The sequence below is a fragment of the Lissotriton vulgaris genome, unplaced genomic scaffold (genome assembly GCF_964263255.1).
Source record: "Lissotriton vulgaris unplaced genomic scaffold, aLisVul1.2 SCAFFOLD_415, whole genome shotgun sequence".
In the NCBI taxonomy this organism is placed as follows: Eukaryota; Metazoa; Chordata; class Amphibia; order Caudata; family Salamandridae; genus Lissotriton; species Lissotriton vulgaris.
This window is the reverse complement of record NW_028248207.1, coordinates 623,048-638,507: the sequence shown is the minus strand read 5'-3', so window position 1 is coordinate 638,507 and position 15,460 is coordinate 623,048. Positions and strand designations below refer to the sequence as shown.

Here is a 15,460-nt window from a genome sequence, read left to right as displayed (position 1 = left end):
ATTCAAACAGCAGCAGCCAGTGGGCACATTTACTTCCTTGCAGTTTGTCCCGCGGCAACCTGGCTACTCTACTGCCAGCGTAGTACCTCCCTGTTGTAATCCCTTGACTTTCTGTGCCCTGTAAAGTGGCTCAAAGGCTTTGGCATTAGATTGCTTTGGGGTGTGTACCGCTTCCTACATTCACAAGCTTTCCGGTTTGTTCGCGCCAATGTGTGTTGCCTCCGCGCTGGCGGGCCGGCAGTTCGCCTGGGACTACGGGCTCTGGGTTCTTTCGTCATGTTTGGTTTTTGATCCAGTTGGCACGCATGCGGGCATTTTGTCTGAGCTGATTGCGAGCATCTGCTGGCGCGCGCAGGAGGGTTGCGTGCCCTGCCCTAAGCCGCACAGCGCGAGCTCGGCACTGTTTATTCCGTGGTTTCCGCGCGACAGACAAGACACAGGTGAGACACCGGAGCCGCTGATAATCTTGCTGCACAGTAGGATTTACAGTGCACCTTTGGGTGTGTTTACCTCTGCCCTATCGCGTGCATGCTAAAGTCTATGAAATATATAATAAATAGATTTCTGTGTGAGATCATAGTTGACAGGAATCAATAGGAACCGAGTTCCACTACTTTATTTTTAACTGTTAAGTAGTTCCACTGCTTTTAAACCGCATTTTGAGTTCACTTTCGGTGCTGTGCTTTTGTAGGTTTAAACATTCTACTTTTTAAATATTCAACCTGATGATCTGCTTGAAGCTGAGCATTTCACTTTTTGTTCAGCTTGAAGATGGGAAAGAATGTACATGCAGTGTGGCTGCCCATTATGACTCCAGAACAGAAGGATCCAGGCCGGATTTTCAACATATCCACAGAAGAAACATTTACATATTACTACTACTTTAAATGGATCTCATTCACATAGTCAGTGGTTGTTCTGAAACTCTGGCATGGATCTGACTGTACCACGCCTACTGGATAGGCCAGATGACCTTGGGCGCACTTTTTGTTCACTCATGTGGGGAAACCTTGCCTTGTTGAATGTAAAAAGTTATTGAGGTTCCGCTGCTGTGATTTTCACCCTCCACTCTATGGTCAGTTCTTGTAATGGGTCCCTTGAATTTCTGTGCTTGGTTCTAATTACTTATTACTGCAGTGGGCACAGTCATTATTTGTCAGGGACCTGAACAGCCACAACACAATAGAAGGAACATGCTTGAGGATTATCATAGGAAAATATTTCTTAACATGTGAACATTATGCTGTAGTAGAAGTATCCATCATAGAGCCACACATGTAGGATTAATGTCAGATTTTCAGGACATTGATAAATGATAAATTAACATGCAAAGTATACAAATGGAAATCATTAATGTAGTCAGTGATAATGCAAAATGCTGGTATACATATGAATGACCCTTGCCCTGGATCTTCATTGGCCACCCCTACCCTATGGACTAGGTCCATCCAGAGTTGGCAATTATAGCTAATTTTTGTGAGTTCATAAACATCCCTGGCTTTTAAGATTTAAGGAGATAGTGGGAACAGCTGCCAGTGATTCCTTTAGTCATGTTTCCGGTCTCCAAGTTGTAGCCAGCCCTTCCTTCCTAGGAACAGATTGTGGAATTATGCAAATTGTTGCTTTTTATCTCTATGCTTGGGACCGCCGAATAATGGCTAATGCGACCATAGACCGAATATTTAATTCAGTGCATCTTGATGTTGAATTCTAAAAGATATATGGAGTTTACCGTACCTGTTATCACCAGACATACCAAATTATCTCCAGACATACCAAATTATGTTTGTGTAAATTAATTTTACGTTCGCTCTTTATTTAGACGTACCTTACTAGTACATCTACTATTAAATGTTTATCTTATTTTATTATTTATATCGTTGCACTTCATAAGCTTCTTTATTTTGCAATGCCCCTTAACACAACTATTATTATCTTTCAGCCATACCAACTAGGTACCTAAACAATTTTATAAACCAGGTGTGCAATATTGTCAGTTTTTTTTCCAAAAGTTCACAAGCTTGCTGAAGTTAGGGTCGTTTTATTTTATTTTTAATATAGACTAAAAAGATCCAGCAAACAGATTTCTGTGTTGGAAGTTTTTCCTTTAGGTGAGATTATATTTTCATCAGTGATGTCTTCAATGATACTAATGAACATGTCATGGCTGATGTAATATGTGGGGACATAAGCAGTGCATGACAGGGCAAAAGTTATATTTAGATCGCTGTATCATGACTGGGGAATTTCAGTGGTTTTACAGGTTTGAAATGTTACGTCATATCTGACATTGTTACCTAAGTATAACAGTTGTGTAATCTTTGTTTTTTCAGTATATATATATGTATATATATATATATATATATATATATATATATATATATATATATATATATATATATATATATATATATTCATATATATATATATATATTCATATATATATATATATATATATATATACCTATTGAAAAAACATGTATATATGTGTGTGTTTGTGAGTGTATGTGCATATGCATGAATTTATGTAGATATATTTAATTTAAAAACTTTTATTTAATTGATAATAATACAGGGCAGGAAAGGTGACTAGTAAACTTTACATAGCATCTGATGCAAAAACAAACACTATAATCAAAATAATATTAATTAGGTAACTGTAGCTTTAAAAAAATACATTTTACTCTGCCTAAGTACGCTCGCCCTTCCTTCAGGTCGATGATTTCATTTACTCCTATTTCCAGGATCATAGCTTGGTCTGTAAGATTGTGTGGGTTTGAGCTTCAGACTTTCAACGATCATGCTGGCATATAATGTTAAAATCCATTATACGACAAGCTGGACGCATGAAAGATGCTAAATGGGCAGTGGGGAGACGAATGCTGATTGCTAGGGGTACTAAGTGAGTAAAGATGCAACATTTGTAAAATAACCAACATTTTTAAGACTTTCAAAACAAAGAGGGAGAGAGATGGTGTGTGTGTCTGTGTGTGCGTGCGTGTGTGTGTGTAAAACGTGCTGGTGAAATCCAACAGACACCTCATCATACTCGACTGAATGCACCTGTGCCCGGCTATTAACCAGAAGATACATTTATTACAACCCCCCCCCCCCCCCCCCCCCCGAAGCTACAGCCCTGCCTGTTTCATCACCACAGGGACATGGCTTGGGCCAAGGTGATGTTACATGAGAGGAACGACTGGAGTGAGCAGTGGCAGTAAAGAAAAGGCAAAGTAAGATGTGAGACATTCATTGAATTGTAAGCAACACGCCAAATTAAAGAAAATTAGCTCTACCAGGCCTCGCTGTATGAAAAGGGCTTTCAATAAATTATGTGACATAACCATAGGTTAAGTAATAACAAGAGGACAGGACAAATACTCTTAATTTGGAATGGGAACATTTAGGTCAACAGGGGTGGTCTGTTTATATAGGAGGTCTTAGTGGTTGCTGTAATAACATTGACCAAATTACCACAATTTAGAAAAACAGCTGGGCTCGTATTATGAATGCACCCTCATGTTCAGAGCTGAGCACTACTCAGGACCAGTGCATAGTGGTTGGTGGTCTCTGTTTTCCGCTGTGCTGTCTGCAGTTCATGCACTAACTCAGAGTCATTCCTAGTTAAATGTATAAGCAAATGTGGAGACTTTTGGCTGATTCAAATCTGATCAAAATGTTTGACAGATTTGTGACAGAAACTTAGTCAGGCAACAAAATTAGAAAAAATACATTGCAGTAAACTATGCTTCCCTTTCCTTCAAGTCCTCGTGTATTCTCCTGCCTCTTGAGTTTTTAATCAATGTCTACAAGAAAAAGTGTCAAACAGAGAAGGAGCCGGAGAATGGGGAAGAAGGAGGTAGATACAAATGGAGTTGGAGAGTAATCAGGGGCTGCCAAAGAGGCAATACAATATCAGTATCGGTGGACAAATGTAATCGAAACAATCACAGATAGTGGAGGCAACATTTTCGATAGTGCACTTTATCGTAGTTATGCCATTTTGAAGCACTGCACATAGTACATTTTCCTACACTTTAACTCAACAGGACTGTAGTCTGGAATATCGAGGATGGAATGTAGAGAGTCCACAATATCATAACCAAAGTATAGAAACCCAAAATATTGAGGAGATAGGTGCCTATAGGTAATTATAGATTTACTATTCTTTACTCCACACCTCCCTATTTTTACTGGAAAAAACAAAGGTTATAGTGACGTTATTGTTAAAAACCTTTAAAAATTACTTAAAAGAACAAAGCTTAAAGGGACGTTACAGTTAGGTTAAAATGTCAGTTAAAACATACCATTTTAAATTAACAAAATAAAAGAAATTCACCAGGTATAGTTATCACAAGTAACTATATCTCGTCATCAATGATGTAATTATAGATGTTGCATTGATGTTATCAGTGGTGTCATAGAACATGTCATGAGTGATGTAATAGGTTAGGCAATTAGCAATGCATGGTGAGGGTGCAAGTTATAGTTACTTTAGGGCAGTGGTTCCCAAACGTTTGACTCCTGGGGACCCCCACTGAATCACTACTGGAAGCCGGGGACCCCCAAGCAATTTGTACAATTTAAATTTCTTTTAAAAAATGCCTTTTTAAGCAGAGGCAATTTTAAGAGGGAGACAGCCTGAATTGGGTCTATTGGCATGAACATGTATGCATACAGCAGTGTATTATTTAGTGGTCCCCAAGGGCTTGTGGAAAGTGAGCAATCAGACAGCAGCACGAAAATCCTACTGCTGATCCTGGCTGCATCTATTTTTACCTGCCAAGTAACGGTAACCTATACACATGTGCCTTTCAACGTTTTATTGCTTTTATTGTATTACCTGTATTTTCATTGTTGTGTCTGTGACTTCTGTTGTCTGTCTTCCCCCGCTGCCTGTACGTGGTCCGTGCCCCTTTTTCTTCCCTCTGTTCCCCTCGCTGTCCCTGTGCTCTCTCTGCCCGGTCTTTCCTTCTGTACCCCTTGCTGCCCCATGTCTCTGCCCGGTTTTCCCTTCTGTTCATCTCGCTGCCCCAGTGCCTCTCTGCCCATGCTGCCTTCTGTTCTTAGTTGCCCCTATATTTCTGTATTCTGTATTTTACCTCTGTGCCATTCGTTTTTTTATGCCCGTCTGCCCTCTATGCCACTCGCTTTTCCCTCGTTTTTGTGCCCCTTTTGCCTTCTGTTCCACTCGTTTTTCCCTCGTTTTTTTGCCTTTCTGCCCGCTGTTCCACTCATTTTTTGTGCCTTTCTGCCATCTGTTCCACTCGTTTTCCCCTTGTTTTTTGTGCCTTTCTGCCCTCTGTTCCACTCGTTTTCCCTTGCTTTTTGTGCCCTTCTGCCCTATGTTCCACTCGTTTTTTGTGCCTTTGTGCCCTCTGTTCCACTTCGTTTTCCGCTCGTTTTTTGTGCCCTTCTGCCCTCTGTTCCACTCATTTTTCCCTCGTTTTTGTGCCTTTCTGCCCTCTATTCCACTCGTTTTTTGTGCCTTTCTGCCCTCTGTTCCACTCGTTTTTCCCTCGTTTTTTGTGACTTTCTGCCCTCTGTTCAACTCGTTTTCCCCTCATTTTTTGTGCCCTTCTGCCCTATGTGGCAATCATTTTTTGTGCCTTTCTGCCCTCTGTTCCACTCGTTTTTTGTGCCTTTCTGCCCTCTGTTCCACTCGTTTTTCCCTTGTTTTTTGTGCCCTTGTGCCCTATGTTCTACTCGTTTTTTGTGCCTTTTTGCACTCTGTTCCACTTCGTTTTCCCCTCGTTCTGTGTGCTCTTCTGCCCTCTGTTCCACTCGTTTTTTGTGCCTTTCTGACCTCTGTTCCACTCGTTTTTCCCTCGTTTTTTGTGGCTTTCTGTCCTCTGTTTCACTCGTTTTTTGTGCCTTTCTGCCCTCTGTTCAACTCGTTTCCCCTCATTTTTTGTGCCCTTCTGCCCTATGTGGCAATCGTTTTTTGTGCCTTTCTGCCCTCTGTTCCACTCGTTTTTTGTGCCTTTCTGCCCTCTGTTCCACTCGTTTTTCCCTTGTTTTTTGTGCCCTTGTGCCCTATGTTCTACTCGTTTTTTGTGCCTTTTTGCACTCTGTTCCACTTCGTTTTCCCCTCGTTTTGTGTGCCCTTCTGCCCTCTATTCCCCTCTTTTTTTGTGCCTTTCTGACCTCTGTTCCACTCGTTTTCCCCTTGTTTTTTGTGTCCTTCTGCCCTCTGTTCCACTTGTTCTGTTCATCTCGCTGCCCCAGTGCCTCTCTGCCCATGCTGCCTTCTGTTCTTAGTTGCCCCTATATTTCTGTATTCTGTATTTTACCTCTGTGCCATTCGTTTTTTTATGCCCGTCTGCCCTCTATGCCACTCGCTTTTCCCTCGTTTTTGTGCCCCTTTTGCCTTCTGTTCCACTCGTTTTTCCCTCGTTTTTTTTGCCTTTCTGCCCGCTGTTCCACTCATTTTTTGTGCCTTTCTGCCATCTGTTCCACTCGTTTTCCCCTTGTTTTTTGTGCCTTTCTGCCCTCTGTTCCACTCGTTTTCCCTTGTTTTTTGTGCCCTTCTGCCCTATGTTCCACTCGTTTTTTGTGCCTTTGTGCCATCTGTTCCACTTCGTTTTCCTCTCGTTTTTTGTGCCCTTCTGCCCTCTGTTCCACTCATTTTTCCCTCGTTTTTTGTGCCTTTCTGCCCTCTATTCCACTCGTTTTTTGTGCCTTTCTGCCCTCTGTTCCACTCGTTTTTCCCTCGTTTTTTGTGACTTTCTGCCCTCTGTTCAACTCGTTTTCCCCTCATTTTTTGTGCCCTTCTGCCCTATGTGGCAATCGTTTTTTGTGCCTTTCTGCCCTCTGTTCCACTCGTTTTTTGTGCCTTTCTGCCCTCTGTTCCACTCGTTTTTCCCTTGTTTTTTGTGCCCTTGTGCCCTATGTTCTACTCGTTTTTTGTGCCTTTTTGCACTCTGTTTCACTTCGTTTTCCCCTCGTTCTGTGTGCTCTTCTGCCCTCTGTTCCACTAGTTTTTTGTGCCTTTCTGACCTCTGTTCCACTCGTTTTTCCCTCGTTTTTTGTGACTTTCTGTCCTCTGTTTCACTCGTTTTTTGTGCCTTTCTGCCCTCTGTTCAACTCGTTTTCCCCTCATTTTTTGTGCCCTTCTGCCCTATGTGGCAATCGTTTTTTGTGCCTTTCTGCCCTCTGTTCCACTCGTTTTTCCCTTGTTTTTTGTGCCCTTGTGCCCTATGTTCTACTCGTTTTTTGTGCCTTTTTGCACTCTGTTCCACTTCGTTTTCCCCTCGTTTTGTGTGCCCTTCTGCCCTCTGTTCCACTCGTTTTTTGTGCCTTTCTGACCTCTGTTCCACTCGTTTTCCCCTTGTTTTTTGTGTCCTTCTGCCCTCTGTTCCACTTGTTTTTTTTTTACCCTTCTGCCCTCTGTGTCACAGCTCTTATGTGCTGTGAGGACGCATGGGCGTTTAATTTTTCACTACGACAGGCACTCGAGTCCTGCGGACCTCCTGGGAATGTCTCACGGACGCCTGGGGGTCCGCGGACCACAGGTTGGGAAACGCTGCTTTAGGGCATGAGGGTTTGCTCGGGAGCTGGCAGGGGCTATGGGGGCTGGGATCCCTGGGATCCTACTGTAACTCGGAATAGAGGGCTGAACTAAAAGCTGCCACCCCAGGCCCAAGCCTATCCAGGAGGTTTATAAAAAAAAGGCGGGAGAGTACTTTTAATTGATGCTACGGTTCCGCTGCATCAATTAAAAAGAAAAATACCAGTTATGACCAACTAGTCAAAAATGTTGTTTTTGAACTTATTGTCGATCCAAAGTCACTGCAAAATTTCCCTAATAACGATATGTTATTATCATTTTACTTTTCCTCTTGAGCTGTGGGGCAACGCTTCTTTGCCTTAGCGAGACCCGCGTGTCTCTGTGCTCCAGTTATGCTCAGGGCAACGACATACTCATCCTTAAGGAACTTCCTTGCCATGCACGCCACGAGGTATACGATACAGATGGGAGATATGTATTGTTGCCAGCACCTTGCACACACATCCAGTCATTCTTGCCTCTGCCTATGACACTAACATGGACTGTCTGGAATTTTATGCAGAGGTCTGGCGATTAATTGCTTCCGTGGGTCCTGGTGCCATTCTTTGGGGCGGGGACCTCATTGTCAATCTTTTTTTTTTTTTTGAAAACCTTTATTATATCGTTCAACACAAAATACAAAAGTAGCCCTGCATCGACAGGGGCCGGTCACCACATGTATACAGAACGTATCAGGAAGGCCAATAACACAGCTCTTCAGCCGACAACCCATGGGTCCGGCAGCGGTAAAGGATAGACGATGTATTGAAAACATTTCGAGATCAAGGATATGCCTAAGGTTTCATTTTATATTTAAACCCCCCCCCCAAAAAAAAAAACAAGATAAAGAAGATACAGGATATCCGGAGCTACACACTGGAGGTATAAAAATGCGGGTAGGCGTTAAAAGGTAGTCATGGATCAAGATAGACCAACAGTAAAAATGCAAGCGCCAGGATGTTCACTAAGGGAGAAGAACAAAGCTACCTATCTATCATCATCGCCACCCACCCCAAACCCGGCCCACTCGTATGCTTCAGGATGAGACCGAAAGTATCGCTACCGGACCCTAGGAGAAAAAAGAAAAGGGGCCATAGAACACAACAAAGGCAAAATAACAAATCCCCCCGCACCCCCCACCCTGCACCCCTGCAATGGCTACGGCCTACCCCACTAGCAGCGTGCCTGTCGCCCAGAGGAATACCCTAAAGAGAGAGAAAGAGAAGAAAAAAGGGGCCATAGAACAAAACAAAGGCAAAATAACAAACCCCCCGCCACCCTGCACCCCTGCAATGGCTACGGCCTAACCCAGGGAGTTACAATATTTTGTTTCAATTGTCCTGATGATGGTCTCACTGAGTTGCCCATAGAGACCGAAACGTCGACTTCTGCTTTGTCCGAAAGAAAATATTTCCACTTCTTGTTTTTGGATAAGCTTGCCACAGGCTATACAGAGAGTTTGATTAATTTTCTAACACTTGTCCTGTATCCCTCTGTTGTACATTTTGGTCTATTGTATTTTTCCCTGCTAATTTAAACTTTGATAAAATCTATTTTTTGCATATACACATGTCTATTTGTTTTTATGTCAACAATTGTCTTAATGTGAAGTACTGTCATGTCTAGGTAGTCTGAGTCACTTGATTTATTGAAATTAATTTAGTCCAGGATAATTCAGTTACCTATATCTAATTCATCTAAATAACCTAAGCCAATCTTGAAAACAAACTCCTTTGGAGGCCTTTTACCCATTTGATCTAACCCACTAGCAGCGTGCCTGTCGCCCAGAAACGTCCCTAAAAGAGAGAAAGAAGCGGAGGAGGAGAAACAAAAAACACACTCCCGGACTCCCTTACCCTCCACCAGATGCGACCACCCGGAAACAAGTGCAAAATAAATGTAGCGAGATGCACAGTCAATCCGGGTAAGTACGAAACATACCACCCGACTCCCGCATTTCACAGGTCACAATCCCAGCAGCAGATTAAATTATTTTCCCGTACCCTAAAAAGTCCCACAAGTTAACCCTGGCCAGTACGAACGTCCACTGGAGCACTTATAACCCCGGCCACAGCAACAACGAGAGAGGTAAAGTTTTCATGAAAGTTCAAGTCAGTATGAGCAAGCCAAATAAAGGATAAAAGTTCACGATCTCCGCAGAGCAAGCGAGAAAAAGCGTGGAAGGATGATAAAACTCTCCAATCGTCACAGGTGATCTTGTTAAGGCAGTCAAGGTTGTCCATAGTGATATTCGGCGAGATAGGGTTCAAGCAAGGGATGCTGACAATGTCCACGGGCGCACGATCTGTCTCATAGGAATTAGCAGCACAAAAGGGATCCGGCGTCTGCACAGGGACCTCGAAGTTGGATACACGATGTTTCGTTGGTGGCACCGCTGGCTGCGATGATGGCAAAAAGCCTCTGTCCGGTCTCCGGCAAAGATCATCCATTGTTACCGACAGTGCCTGGTAGTTGACGATGATCTGTGAGTGGAGCGCTCTAATGGCCGCCATTACGGCGTGTAGCGGTGGTGTATCTTTCGTCCCCTCCATCTCCTCTCGTAAGCAACAGATCAGGATGCAGACCTCGGAGGCCGGCTACTCCGGGGAAGCAGGCAAATCTGGAGCGGACACCAACCACGGGCGCTCTCACCTCACGATTTTGCACCTTCGCCATTGATCAGGGCTCCCGTCCGCACCCCCCGACAAGCTTACTATGTCTCCGGGCGTCGGATACAGGGCCGCAGCAAACGATGTGTCACGCCGTGGCGTGTGTGTTGCAGGCAGGATACGAAATCGCCGTTTAAAACAGGTAGATGGGGCGTGGCCAAGATGGCGGGCTGAGTGGTCGTGCTTGAAGTGAGCTCCTCCGACCCGAGGCCCTTGCCCTGCAGTGCACACGCTGATCCTCCCCCCGCAACGCTGTGCTTCGCGGAGCGGTGTGGGGAGCCACGGAGTAGCAGCTGCGGGGATTCCCGGCCTTCAGGGTGCCTGTCTGGTCCCGGATTCGGCGGTGCTGTGGGGAGCGGGAGAGGCCTGAGGCATTGCCCGGAGAGGAGGCGGACTCTAACCGAGGTCGGTCCTCGGCCCCGGTGATCATCTCGGAGCACCCGCATCGACCCCCTGGTCCCGGACGTCTACGGCCGGCACCGCAGCACATCGCGGTGGTCTGAGCAGCCGACGCCGGGAACCGGGTGGCAGAAGCATCGAGGCCGGCTCCGGACACCACGCGAGGCCGCGGCTTGGGCCTAAGCTCTGGGGCCCGGCCGCACTGCCGGACACCGGGAGTGGCGCTGAAGAGAGTGGCGGAGCGGAGGATTTTGCCCCCGGACCAGATTCCTTGCCCGGCGCTGCTCAGGGGGCTCGTCCGGCGGTGGCAGTGGCTGGTGGACGGAGGCATCGGACCTGGGGCTCCGCGCTAAGCAAGGCCGTGGCTTTGGCCTACTCCCCGGACCCCATCTACGCCGCATTGCGGCGGTCTTCTCACCTCGCCAGCGGGGGCCATTGGGGGTGTTGCAGCCCTTCTGAGTCGGCGGAGGCTTATGTGGAGCGTTGGTGAGCTGGGTGGCGCCAGCAGGGGAAGCTACCCACGCGAGGCTGCGGCTGCGGCCTGAACCACTTGGAGCTGCGGGAGAGCGGCGACCGGATCCTGGAACTGCTGGTCGACGGCGGGTCTGACCGTCGGTGGGGCCTTGGTGCCAGTCCTTCCTTCGAGACGACTCTAGCATTGGTGACGCCTGGTGACACCCGGCCTTGGAGCGCCCGGAGCGCATCCCCTTGCATTGCCTGGGTGCAGAAGCAGTAGCTGGTCCGGCAGTATCGCGCACACCCCGCATTGCTGCTAGGGGACTGGCATGGACCCAGATTGAGGGGAATCTCCCCGGAGCGCTTGGGTCAGTGAGCGCGTGCCTGCAGTGGCAGTGGTGGGAGAGTAGGAGGCAGCGCCGCGTTGGACGACCCAGAGACCCTGGTGGGCAGCTAGTCCCCGGACGGGACGGCCCGCTGGTCACTTCACGGATTTTGTCTGTCGGCGGAGGGGTCTGCCCCATAGACCGTTGGTGGAGCAGCGTTGGTGGACCGCGCCTGGGGCTGACCCGGCAGGCCGGCTGGAGGGGCGCCTCGACAGGCACCATGACGCAGAACAGAGGGTCCAGGAAAGGAGACCGCACATTGCCGGAGATGCTGAATAGGAGCACGTTGAGGCAGGACAGAGGTCAGCCGTCCCCTACCCACCCAGGTGGTTCCCAGGAAGCGGGTGGAGGGGAGCCTCCAGTCACAAGATCCTTCCTCGAGTCCTTGTTTAGTTCCTTGCGGGAAGATTTTCAGACGCTCAAGCAGGAGGTGGCAGGTGAGGTCCGCGAGATCCGGAGAGAGGTGGACGAACTGGGGAACAGAGTGACCACAGTGGAGGAAGCTGGCCATGCCAGGGATGAGGAAATCACACAACTGCAACAGGAGGTCATACGGCTCCGGGACCAACATCTGGACCTACAGTCGCACACAAAGGACCTTGAAAATCGCTCCAGGAGGAATAACATTCGTGTCCGGGGAGTTCCTTCCCGGGAGGAGGGGGAAGACGTGGCAGCGTATCTGGGGGACCTGTTCAGAGAGGTGTTGGGGGAATCGGCCGATTTTCCTATCCGGATCGATCGAGCGCACAGGGTGGGCCTGCAAAGCCGGGCTTCGGCGCCTCCCCCTGACATCTTGGCCTTCTTGCCGGACTATCCCCTGAAGGAGCGCATATTGCGGGAGGCACGGAGGAGGCCTTCCTTGGAATTCCGGGGTCACCGTGTGGCACTTTACCAGGACCTGGCAGCGTCCACCCTGCAGAAACGCAAAGCTTTCAAGATTGCAACTGACTTTCTTCGGGAGCATGGCACTCCGTACTCTTGGGGTCACCCATTCCGGCTTATTTTTAGGTGGAATGGAACTTTACACCAGCTGCGTTCCCTTCAGGATACCTGTGGAGTGCTGGGAATCACTGCTACTGAGGATGGGACACACACACCTCGCCGGAGCCGGGTCACAACGGATGGATGGCAGACGATCCCTGGTCGCCGGTCCTCTGTTTCCTCGACGCGGCCGGACTCCCCTGCGGTCAATGCTGCTTTGGACACCGCAGCAAGAGATGGGGCCGATGCTACTATGCCAAGTGAGGTAGCACTGACAGCTTGAGTGAACTCCGGGGGGAGATCGACATCGCTATCATTGGAATGCAGGTTTGAGGGGCTGGGGGGGAGGAGGGAACGGAGGAGTGCGAAATGGCTGGACGTCCATTTCTTTGACTTTCCGCAGGCTTGTCCGTCAAGGACCGGACTGGGACAATGGTTTTTCAGGGGTTTCCAGGGGTTCGTGGGTGTGGAGTTGGGGTTGTTGAGCCGGTCTCAGTTGTGGGTGGGGACCGCAGTCGAGGGAGTTGCTGGGGGTGGGAGGGGACTGTTAAGGGGGTTCAGGGGGAATGGGGGTTGAGTGAGCGGGGGGGATCCGGGAGTTGGGAGTGGGGAGGGGAGATCGTCCAGTGCACGCGGGGGTTCCTAGTCCTTCAGGCGATGTATGTGTTTCTTTGCTTGCTTACACACGGCTGTGGTATGCGCAGTTCTACCATTCTTTGTGTTTTGCTTGAGAGTTGGTGCGGGGAGCAGAGGGGAGTCAGTTATGCATTGCGGTCCGTGCTTTTCCAGATCTTAGGAGTGCTTCTTGGTTTGTTCAGCCTTGTTTGCTTGTTGTGTCACTGCATTTTGTCCAGGGCTCTGTTGTTCCTTGCACCAGGTGGCGCCCTTGCCCTCCTCGCCTTACTGACATGGGGCATCGAAGCTTTCTGCTACACCTTCACTCATGCCCACTGCCACCTGTAAGGTTGTGACCCTGAATGTTCGGGGTTTGAATTATCCAGTTAAGAGGCGAGCCGTCCTTTCGCTCCTCGAAAACACCCAAGCTGACATCTGTCTCCTCCAGGAAACGCACTTGTTGCCGCAGGACACACATAGGCTCCGATCTCATAGGTTCCCTTCACAGTTCTTCTCCTCTTGCACCACTAAGACGGCTGGGGTGGCGATACTGGTGGCCCGGCACTTTAGAGGGGAAATCCTCCATAAATTCACCGAACAGAAGGGTAGGCTGCTGGCGTATCGGTTCAGGATAGGGGGTCTTCTGTTTACGATTGGGTCCCTGTATAGCCCTAATGAACGGCAGGACCGCTTCTTGCAGGCGGCGATCGAAGATGTCACCTCCTCCCAGGACAGGCATATCATACTAGGGGGGGACTTCAACGTTGTCTTTGACTCTGCGCTGGACAGATCGGCGCAACGCTCCCCACAGGTCGGGGAGCTCTCTAGTGACCGTAGAGCTCAGTTAAAGGAGGTGGACCTCCTTGATCTGTGGCGGCACTTGCACCCGGCGGATAGGGACTACTCGTACTATTCCCACGCCCACAAGACGTACGCAAGGTTAGACCACCTTTTAGTCACCTCGCCGGTGAGGGCGTTGGCCTCAGGGTCAGAGATGGGCGTGATCTCCCTTTCGGACCATGCCCCGGTTGAGGTCACATTGTGTGTCCTCCGGCGGCTCCACGTCCTCGGACGTGGCGCCTCCGTGACACGCTGCTGCACAGGGCGGAGGTCGTGACCCGCATTGAGAAGGCGATTCGGGAATTTCAATCCCATAATGATAATACGGACACTAGCCGTGCCACGCAGTGGGCAGCGCTGAAGGCTGTTCTTAGGGGGGAATTTATAGCGGTCTCCTCGGCTGACAATAAAGAACGGCAGGCCAAAAGAGATGAACTTACGGCTCGGGTTCGGGAACTTGAGCAGATCCACCGCAGGACGGGGGCTCCTAGAATTTGGCGGCAGCTCAAGGAAGCAAGGAAGCTTCTAGCGGCCCTGGACCTTGACCGGGCGGAATACGCAGTGTTGCGGCTGCGTCACACCTTCTACGCCGGGGGGGACCATTGTGGCAGATTGTTAGCGAATAGGCTCCGAGTGGCGAGACAGAACCAGCTGGTGAAAGAGATCTCTAGCCCGGCGGGGATACTGGAGACGGAGGACGCTCAAATAGCGGCGGTCTTTCGCGGCTTCTACAAGGATCTCTATACGGGGTATCCCCCGGACGAGATAGCAATGGACGCTTATTTGGACGCGGTTGCGCTGCCTTCTCTGGAGCCCTCGCAGGCGGATCATCTGGATAGGGACATCCGGATAGAAGAGGTGATTTCCGCTATTGCCAGGCTTAAACATGGCAAAGCGCCGGGTCCGGATGGCTACACTGCCCTTTATTATAAAACGTTTTGCACGACGTTAGCCCCCATCCTGACGCGCCTTTTCAATTCCTTTGCGGAGCCTGGCGCCATTCCGCCTGATCTGCTCCGGGCCACTATTTCGGTTATCCCTAAACCTGGTAAGGACCGGAAACAGTGTGGGTCGTATAGACCGATCTCCCTCCTAAATATTGATTTGAAATTGTACACGGGGATTTTGGCCGCTAGATTGGCTCCCCACCTGCCCGGTCTCGTTGATCCTGACCAGGCGGGTTTTGTCCCGGGAAGACAGACAGTGGACAACACGAAATGAATTGTCCATCTACTTGAGAAGGCCTCCCGGATCCCGGGGGAACGAATGATGCTGGCGGTGGACACGGAGAAGGCGTTTGACCGGGTCCACTGGCCTTACTTGGAGCGGGTGCTCGTGAAAGCGGGCATAGGCGGGAAATTCCGCTCCATGATTCTTAATTGTTATATTCGGCCGTCGGCAGTGGTCCGGGTTAACGGGCTCGCCTCCGAGACTTTTGATATTGTACGAGGCACCAGGCAGGGTTGCCCGCTTTCGCCCCTGCTTTTCGCTCCTTACATGGAGCCGTTTGTCCAGAGGGTGCGGGATAATCCGACGGTGTCCGGAATTCGGATGGGCGGGTTCAC

The 15,460-nt window shown here is 48.9% G+C and overlaps 1 protein-coding gene across 1 annotated transcript in view; it reads left to right on the top strand.

Annotated features, from left to right (window-relative positions):
* Nucleotides 1-310: 310 nt before the first annotated feature.
* DDHD2 (DDHD domain containing 2) overlaps nucleotides 311-15,460 on the top strand; it is a 589,722-nt gene continuing 574,572 nt past the window's right edge. Inside the window, exon 1 of the mRNA XM_086949922.1 lies at nucleotides 311-440. The gene's annotated coding sequence lies outside the window, so the exon portion shown is untranslated. The remainder of the gene's footprint in view (nucleotides 441-15,460) is intronic.